The sequence below is a fragment of the Pieris brassicae genome, chromosome 10 (genome assembly GCF_905147105.1).
Source record: "Pieris brassicae chromosome 10, ilPieBrab1.1, whole genome shotgun sequence".
Lineage (NCBI taxonomy): Eukaryota > Metazoa > Arthropoda > Insecta > Lepidoptera > Pieridae > Pieris > Pieris brassicae.
The window spans coordinates 11869319-11879955 of record NC_059674.1 but is presented as its reverse complement, the minus strand read 5'-3'; positions in this window follow the sequence as shown (position 1 = coordinate 11879955).

The window sequence follows — 10637 nt, the reverse complement described above, 5'->3', positions numbered from 1 at the left end:
ATGCAGAAAAAGCTCCCCCTCCATTCCTTATATAGACGCAGGACTAATTCAAATTAAGAATACACTGAACTAAAATTAATTGTTTATTTAGGCGGTGACAAAGGTCATTAGTGATTAGATCCCAGTTACTTAAGCACTATAGAATTATCTGTACCTAAAGCGAAGGCTCCAGTAAATTAGCTCTCTACGCGCAAATACCTAAGTTAACAAATCTCATAGATGATCTGTCTAATATTCATCGTAAAAAGATCTTGCGTGGAACAAGATACGATTTATGTAGCAATATTTTTAAATACTAAAGATATTTACATAGTATCTAACAAGAGACTATACATTTTCTTCAGCGCCATTTTCTATGTAACACGAAGATTACTAGAGAAAGAAGATACTTGAATTGACTGCGTATTGCGTAATTTCACGGAAAATTTATGTAATCACTTAATAGTAGATTAAGCCTATAGTTATTAAAGTTGACATTATATAAATAAATATAGTGAACTCGGTTCCTATTAACCATTGATTGATTATTCTGACTATTTATCACTTTCTACATGTATGATCGAATGGGAAAAGCGTAGGTATTTAGTTTTTAAAATGGTTATCACCTGGGTTATCAACTTATAAAAGTTTAAGGTCACAACCTATTAGAAGATACAACTGTTAAACAAGTTGAATTTGCATTATTACTTCAACGTTTTAAATCCTTTTTAGACGACGAAATGGATGTAATTTATGTTACCTTTGCAATATCCGTTTAAATAAATAAATAAAAACAATAGAAAATAAACTAAAGCTCTTAATTCTGTTAGTGAAGTAAATTATATAAAATTAAATAGGCGTTAAGTTTGATATAAATACATTATTACAAAAACTAAATTTAAATGCTCTGTGAACTTAAAAAGGTAATAATTAAGTTAGTGTCATATTTTTAGGGTAGTAAAACCTCTCTAAGTTACTGTGTTAGGGAATTTCCTAAACTGTTGTCGCATTGCATAATATTTTGTACTTGTCTATAAAGTGTACGTAATTAAATAATTGTTTAATCGCATCCGATTATTTTGAAAATGGAACACCACATTATCAGTGCTTCTTATTGATTCTCATCGGTACAGCTTTGGACTATTTTTTAGTGTTTTTTGGTTCATGTATGTGGTGGCTATAGTTTTCAGACTTCTAAGCAGTTGTATCATAAAAAAATCGAAATGTGCAGTTGTTGGTGATGCTAATGATATGAATATATTTCACATATTTAACCTCAATTAAATCCTATGGTTTAAGAAGAATATAATGCATCGACCGATATCTAATAACAATAGATAGTTATTTTAATATGATAGATCTGTGGTTTAAGGTAGCGGTTGTATGTACTGGATGATTATGATTTCAAATTCTTGTCAAACAAATAATTAACAATTGAAAGAAAACATTTTTTAACCGGATAAAAGCTATGTATTATTATTATAAACAATTAAGGTGACAACGCACGCTGTAAAGCAAGCGGACCTCGGAAAAAATTAAAATTATGTAAATAATTATATGTTTATAATAATAATAATACATAGCTTCAATACAGTTAAAAAGCGTTTTATTTCAATGTGTAAAAGCTATGTTAAGAAAAGACAAATAATTAACAATATATTTCTGCGAATATTTTTGTGTCATTAGTAATAAACAACAGATTCACAACATCAATATCATTAAAAACAATACTAATTTGTAGAATTGAGCTTATCGTTAATGATGTTGTTAAATTAGTTACAGATTTTATTCCTTTACTGAAAAGAGATATATGATTTTATTATGTTAATAATGTCCTAATTTAATGTCAATATACCCTATTAAAGACATGCAAAACATGACTAAAATCCTTATTCGGTAAATCAACTTTTTAGTTCAAATTGTTAGACTTGGTATCTTTGATTTTTTCTCCATATTTATGTATTTTACTAACAATATATCTATACTATTGTCTTATATTATTGCAGTGCCTCAAACGCGTACAAATTTACTCAGAGAAGCGCTACGCGTGTCTTGTCCACACTGAATTTTATTGCATGTGTGTCGGATATAATGCGTTGCACACTGGTTGAATTCTTGTGAATAATTGCATTATAATTCGTTATAAAAAAGGTTCAGGTTTTATATTTTCTTGTGTGGTTTATATTATGTTTTAGTTTAATTTTTATATTAATATGTTTTATATTGTATTAGTATTAACTTACTGTAAAAATAGTTAATAAATAAATATTTTCGGTTCCGTTTAACGGTTATGTTTAACTTTTTAGAAAATATTATAATCTGTGGATATTGGGATAAATTAGTGGGGTTATAAGGGTTTTTTCAAATTGGTCCAGTAGTTTTGAAACCTATTCAATCCAAACAACGAAACATTCCTAAAAGTCATTGAATAAATTTAAAATGGTTTTGTAGATAAATAAATACTTATTTTATATTTTAAAAGTAGCTAACTTAAGAATAATGAAAAACAAATCGCTGAAGAGAAAGAACATGTATTTAAAAATAAATAAAGAAGATGATTGTCTCAAAGCTCAGACTGACTTGATTAACCTTTGTATTTATTGTAGACAAAATATAATACTGCAAAATAACATTCACGAGAAAACAAAATTAACTTTAGTTATAATATTGAAAACGAATCCTTTAAAGTAGATTGTGTCCGTTGCTAGACTATAAAATGATGTATAAGGACCAAATTGACACAATAGTTGAAAAACAAAGCTTGGTTTTGTAAGACTTGTTGGTGAACATTTTCATGATGTCAACTGTTTATCGATTGTTTTCTATGTTTCGTAAATGTTTGAAACTTTTGTATATATTATGTATCTCATCTTTGACTTTGTCTTTGGTATAATTGCTTTTTTTATTATATATAATTTAAGTTAGGTGTATGTGTATAACGAAATAAATAAATATTTTACTGGCTCTTCTGAGGTTTATGGGTCTTAAAAAGTCCGTTAACGTAAGTTACCTAGAAACGGACCTAAACCTTTATGGAATATTTGTATCTTGTATTGAGTTATGTTGTTGAACATTAGGTCGTTATTAGCTAAAATTATTGCACAACTTTTTCTCTTTTTCGCCCATATAGTTACATTAGGTATGTTTGATATGTGCGTAGGTGAATGAACGAGTTTCATAAACAATGTATAGTTATCACAATACATAAATATTTTATTAGTGGTTCTCAACTTATTATTGGAAATCTTTTGTTTCACAGATATTTATAGCGGTATAAATATTATTTTGAAGAATATCTTTTTATGGAACGGAAAGAAAGCACTTCCAAATCGAGGAAAATGGAATTAAAAAATTAAAAATGACAAAACATTATTGTTGTGTTCTTTTAATTGTTCTAATCACTTAAACAAACTTAAGTCTCTGTGGTGTCAAGTGGGTATCATATGGGCATTCATATGGTGGAAGAGTCCTCGTTCATCAACTCCAGCAATCTTCTTTATGATAGTCGCCACAGAGGACACGCGCGATGGACATAATTACGAATGTGTAAACTTTTCATATAATAATTCCTCTAAGTAAAACATTCAATAACCTAAATTTTGTTACGGATAATTCATACCCAAGGTTGGCTAACTTGAGTCTAGAAAGACTTGATGGTGAAAGGTTGATCTGTGTATAAAAATGTAACAAAAATGTTTCCGTTACTGGACGTTATCATTATTTATGTTCAAATTTTCATATATATTATTGTTAAAAATTAAGGTACGTATTTATAAGTAAACATAAAGATTAATCTTTTGACGACTCACTAACGATTTTCATAATATTAATGTTAAAATGTAGGTAGAAACATTCATAGGAATAAATTATTAATAGTAAGTGTTTTTTATTATATTATATTCAATGAATACAATATTGGATTCTCGTCTCTTGGAAGTGGTATGAAATATAATATATATATATATATGTCATTGATGTTCAAATCTTTTTTTACAATAGTTTTAACCTACAAAGTAATAATAATAATTAAAATGGATAACTAAGTTTGGTCCCTGTGGCATTTAATGATGATAATTAATAATATATATCATTCAGGTTTTGGTTTCAAAAAACTTGATCAGATATTTAGTTATAATTTTTTCTTATGTGTCACTAATTATACGAATAATTTAATGAACTTTAAGAAGCTTTAGTTAAAATCGCACTAAAACATTGTCAACATTTCAGCAACTCGAATTTACTGGAAATATATGGTATGTTAACAGTAATGTTAGAGTAGTGTTGGCCTAGTGGCTTCAGCGTGCGCCTCTAACCCCCGAGATCGTAACTTCGAACTCCGGCTTTGCACAAATGGACTTTCTGCCTATGTGCGCATTTAACACTCGTGCGTACCGTGCCGGAAAATATGCGACCTTAACAACTTTAAAACATGTAACTGGCATGCCTTAAACGTAAAAAGTCGACGACATGTGTCAGGTACAAAAGGCTCATCGCCTAATTGTCTGTTAGAAAAAACTAATTAGAATGAAATAAATACAGAATCTGTGACTACAACTAGGTGTGGCCCACATCTAGTTGTAGGCACTGGTTTTTTAAACAGTAATGTTAAGTGACGATCCATCTAGAAACTGTATTCAGTATACCCTCCAAGCTAAGCAAAAGGTACAATAATATACTGCGTAGATATGAACTACCTATATCTTCGTCTTTGTGAATACAAAGTAAGTTTAAGACTTTTTCAATAGAGTGTTGTTTATATGTCATGATTTGAGTAAAATTTTCATGTATTGAAATGATGCATTTTCTTCCATTTGACACGTGCAGAGATATTCACATCCGCCAATAATATTGATAACTTTGAACTATTGTACAATGTTGCAATCTGTGTTACCAGGAACTGAGTGTTTTATTGTGAGAATTGCGATATAAAATTCATTTATGTTAAACGCATATATTATATTATACTTGGGAAGAATCCAAATACTTTCCTTAAACAAACCAGCTCATGTTTTTCTCTGAAGGGCAAGGATCACATATCACAGATCGCATATGACCGAGATACCTACCATATATTAACCATATCCCGTTCGAGTATTCATCATGCAATAGAGACGGTTACGTTAACAAATTAATTATAATTTTCCCTTTAAACTGTGCTAGTGAAATACAATATTCAAAAATCTCTAAAAATAGGCTACAGTTATTGTATATTTACTTTTGTATTTGTATTCGGAGCAGTGTTGGCCTAGTGGCTTCAGCGTGCGACTCTCATCCTTGAAGTCGTAGCTTCGACCCCTGCGGTGCACCAATGGACTTTCTTTCTATGGGCGCATTTAACATTCGCGCGGACGGTGAAGGACGAGACCGGCTTGCCTTAGGCCCAAAAGGTCGGCGGTGTGTGTCAGGCACAGAAGGTTGATCATCACCCACTTGCCAATTAGATTAACAAATGATCATGAAACACACACTGAAATCTGAGATCCAGACCTAAAAAGGTTGAAGCGTTATTGATTTTTTTTTACCTCTGTATAGAAAGACAAAGAAAGACTTATTCATTTCATACTGGATTTTAAAAAAAATTTGCCTAACATTTGCAACTGAGTACGCCGTAGTCTCTATAGCTATTATTATTTATATGTAATTATGTAAATGTGTAGCGATACCTACTATCTGTGGCAAAAATCATTACGATGATGATCCCATAATCGATAAAAAAGTTGTTCTAAGCCTACTTACTTCTTAACCTTAGCCACTAGGGCCTTCAGGCTAGTGAGTGGTGAGACGGGCTGAGGATGCTTCCTTTTAGGGTCGGAGAATAAACACAACATCCATCCTACACAAAGGTATTTAATTATAAAGGTATACATTACTATTATTATAATAGTATTACTAAAACACTCTTCTTGAAGCCACAGCCAGCATCGGAATACTTGGCGTTGACATATCGAACGACGTTCAGTATCGCGGTCATTTGGAGGGAAAGGCTAAATTAGTCTCCAAAAAGCTTGGTGTGCTCAGCAAGGCGAGACGGTACTTCACTCCGGGCCACCGCTTGTAACTCTATAAAGCGCAAATACGGCCCCACATGGAATACTGTTCTCACCTCTGGGCGGGGGCTCCACAGTACCAGCTCCTTCCACTTGACCGTATCCAACGAAGAGCGGTTCGAATCATCGATGACCAATCCCTCTCCGAGTGGCTCGATCCTTTGGCGTTGCGTAGAGATGTGGGGTCACTCTGCATCTTCTACCACATTTACCATGGAGAGTGTTCAGAGGAGTTGTTCGGATTAATACCTTCATCATTACCTGTTTCATCATCGGACGTCGAGGCAGAATACAAAATTCCACCCGTATCACCTCGACGTCCGACGTTCCACGACTGAGCGTTTTTCAAAGCAATTTTTGCCTCGCACCACCACTATGTGGAACCAGCTGCCCACTGAAGTATTTCTGAACCAATTCGACTTAGGGTCCTTCAAGAAAAGAGCGTACAAATTCTTAAAAGGCCGGCAACGCACTCGCGAGCCCTCTGGCATTGAGAGTGTCCATGGGTGGCGGTATCACTTAACATCAGGTGAGCCTCCTGCCCGTTTGCCCCCAATTTTATAAAAAAAAGCTACAGTATAAAACATGATTTCCAATTCTAGAAGCGGCTTCCGATGGATATCTTCCGTTGGAAATACTAAATCCTAACTCAAGTTTTTTATAAAGTAAGCTTACTCCTCCCTCAAACCTCCGTTGTGGTGACTGCCATATTTGGGTATCCCGTAGACTCGCCTCTAAAAGAAATATAATGAAAGGATGTTGAAGCGTGATTTCCAACACATTAAGTGCGTATTGACGTAAATAATCAGTCAGATAAATATGAATTATTGACAAGATGCATGAACCTCTCTGTGAGGTGAATGCCATTTGTTTTATTAATCGTTCACAATTTGCGATTCTAAGGCATTGTCTAGTGTCTTTGGTAGCGGCTCAATATGAAAGTTACCTATATAGCATTTGGTCTTCGGTAGCCTCTTTCTGTTCTAGATAAAACAGAAGCTACGTTTCTGCTAACTTAGACTTCCAAATTAGTCTTACACAATAATGTTATCGTGTAAGAAAGAAAACAATTTTGTTTTTATGTTAACCAAAGACAACACTATGTTATCATGTAAGCCAATAAACTGTAACTGCGGGCTATTTGGGGGTTAGTTGAAGGAATTAAATATTTTAACACTATATGGTCAATATATTCTTGAAGTCTTGTTGGATGTGTAAAAAAGTATAAACGATTTTAAAACAAATGGTGACTTTCACACGCATAGAAACAGAACAAATCTAAGCGTACTACAAAGGTTTAGACGATAAACTACTCCTTATATGAATACTCCTTAAAGTGTATTCGTTTCTACAACAAACTCCGAAGCGAAATTAGCGAATTATCACTAGATAATTTCAAAACTCTCGTTAAAGGTAAATTAGTCAATAAAGCTTTTTATAAATTTGACGATTATTTAAATGATTGCTCCAGTTAAAATATTTGTGGCTGCTCTGCCTTACAAACAATTTGTATGACTCAAAACTTGGGAATTAAAAAGAGTGGTGGAGAGTTACTTGTCAGTTCTTCTTGCCCGCTCTACGCCCTTGACTTGCAAATTGGTGTAAATGTAAATTTTGAATCAATTAAATATCTTTTCTGTTGACGTTCACAAGTGTATTGGGTTACTTATATGAATAAAGTTATTTTGAGTTTGAGTATGTACGTTGGCAAAGCATTTCTGTATCTTTTTCAAATTAATTTTCCTGGTTAAAAGGATGTTTGACCTCCTGTGTTTTTACACTATGACCTTACTGATTCTGCTGTAATTGTCTTGAATGCTTAAATGCTTAATCTAATGGTTCAAGTATAATAGCACAAACGGCTTATTATCATAGCATAAACTCGTTTACCGTTTTTTAAATAAATCAAACTAATTTTATTTTATCGCTATGCCATGGTCAACCTATATGAAAAACTGTAATATTATGATCAATCGTAGTACCTTAATTTTTCGCCAAACTATAAATTTTTATTGGAAAAGTGTTCTGAGGAGGTCTGTGATAATTCGCTAAATATGTCCATTTATACTGTATTTAGTTAAATGTAAAAATTTCAACCAACACATTAAGTGTTATAACTTACACCTATGCACAAAACTAAGCACGAGTATTACATAGAAATCTTATTCATTATGATGCCTGAAAGAATAACCTAGATAATCTGTTAGTGTTTTATTGTTAATACCAACATAATGAAACTTTATATCCGTTTACCTTAGCGGGCTATCATTAAACTTTGAACTAGCACTATTTGCTCTCGTACAGATAAGGTTAATTATTACTAATTGTTGATAGTTGGGTGAATGTTTTAACTTCATATAACATTGAAGTGTTTATGTAAATCCTGCTTATTCATTCTAGTAGCGAATAAGGCATTTTAAATGACTTAATGCAGATCCTGCCCCACATAGAATACTGTATACAGATGACACAGCACCCTTTCCACGGTTGTTCGGATTATATATATATATATATCGGCTAAATTTTAAGTTACGGCGTCGGGGCAGTAAACGTAGATCAATGTCGTCCCTTATTCCACAACTGAGCATTTTTAATAGACCTTGTGGCAAACCAATAATTGTGAAAACTTTGCCCAAAGTATCTCCAATATATTCGACTGTATCCATAAAAAAGCTCACTGATAGGCTGGCAACGCACTCGTGAGCCGTCTCCATGTGACTGTGGACAGTCGTATAAAAAAAAAGTAGACCTATAGTTAGAATCGTGCTTTCTTTGTTCATATATCATCTTACCAACATTTAAACATATAAAAAATTCACAGGTACATTAAATTATCTTCTTAGGTAATTAAATACGTTGATAATTGTTATATACAAATAATTGTTCATACGTTGTTCCATACCAGCCAATAGCATATGAAGCATACGCTTTAGAAGGTGATCATTTACTTGTAGTAAAACTGATTAATACAGCGAATCGAATCCAGGATGTAATACAGGTTAGGTAATAATTAAGCCACGATAGCGGTATTTTCTCGGTACATTATTGGTATGTAAGTAGATATGTCTCAATTTGTTAAATATATACAATAAGTATTATATAATGTAATAAAGAGCTTTGAATATTAAAATCTTTAAGTCCTATCAAAATAGAACTCGTATATTTGTTTCACCCAAAAAGTGTGTTGTTACCCATAAATCAATGGCGCTACAGCCTTTTTAGATCTTGGCCTCAGATTTTTGTATCTGTTTCATGATCTGTATAGGAATTGAATAGGCAAGTAGGTAATCAGCCGTCTGCCTGACGCACGCCGCGACTTTTTGGGTCTAAGGCAAGTCGGTTTCCTAACGATGTTTTCCTTCACCGTTCGAGGTAATATTAAATGCGCACATAGAAAGAAAATCCATTGGTGCACAGCCAGAGATCGAACCTACGACCTCAGGGATGAGCGTCGCACGCTGAAGCCACTAGGCCAACATTGCTCTTAACCCTTTGTTGTTATCCATATATTTAAATTTTAGAATTAAAATAGTGATATCCAAACTGAACTCTAGAAGTTTTCTATATCGTATAACCTTGATCTAATGTGCTTGGTTAACTAATAATAATAAGTATAAATGTCAAGAAGATATATACAGTTAGACGATAATATATACTTTTCCTATTTAGCGCAATGGGGTACACTTGTCAGGGTCTATATCACTGCTCATTTTTATAAAGCCAACAGCTGATAATCGGTCTACCAAACAGTAAAAATTCTTATTTCACCAGCAATCAAATCCGATTTTGCTCTAGAAGTCATGTGCATTAGTAATACAACGTATTTCTGAAGTAAGTAAATGCTTATTTTGAATTAATTACATAAATGCAAAACGACAATATGAAGCGGTAATATTTATTAATAAATTTAAAAATCATGGTGTTTTTTTTATTGAAAAATTTGTAAGCATACATAATACAAGATTTTAAATATTTCTCATTGATTTCAACAAACACTAAAAAGAAATTTTTCCACTACGTAACCAATAAAGTGTATATCTTCAGATTTAGGCGAGTCAATACAAAACACTTAAATTGTAACTATAAGTTAAATAATTAGTTTGGTTTCTTTTGGTGATATGATCATCGTCCATATCACACAAACACACACATCACGCAAGAAGTATCCGTTTTAAACAAAAAGATTTTCAAATTGGACTACAATCTGTAGCAATTATTTTAAAACAGATTACAAATAAATTGTCTTTATTAAAAGTAAAATTATACGTTATTAAAATTATTTTTGTCGAAATATAAATCATTTAATTTTTATTATGGAGAATGGGTAAGTAGTAAAATGCGAGAGATAGACAGTAGACATATACTCAAGGATATTTTATTTTAAAAAAAAATCCTCAATTCATAATCTATGAGCTATCAGTCACTAACTAATTGAGCATTAAATTTCAAAGCTAAAATGCAATATTCTTTGATGTAAAATAAGTGTAACCTTAAAAAAAATTGATAGCTCGAGAGAATATTCAAATATAATATAGTTTGTTAAAGGAAATTTTTTAAAGTAAAATCTTATCTTCAGTAGGATATGAACCTGCCATTAGAGTAGTATTAAAA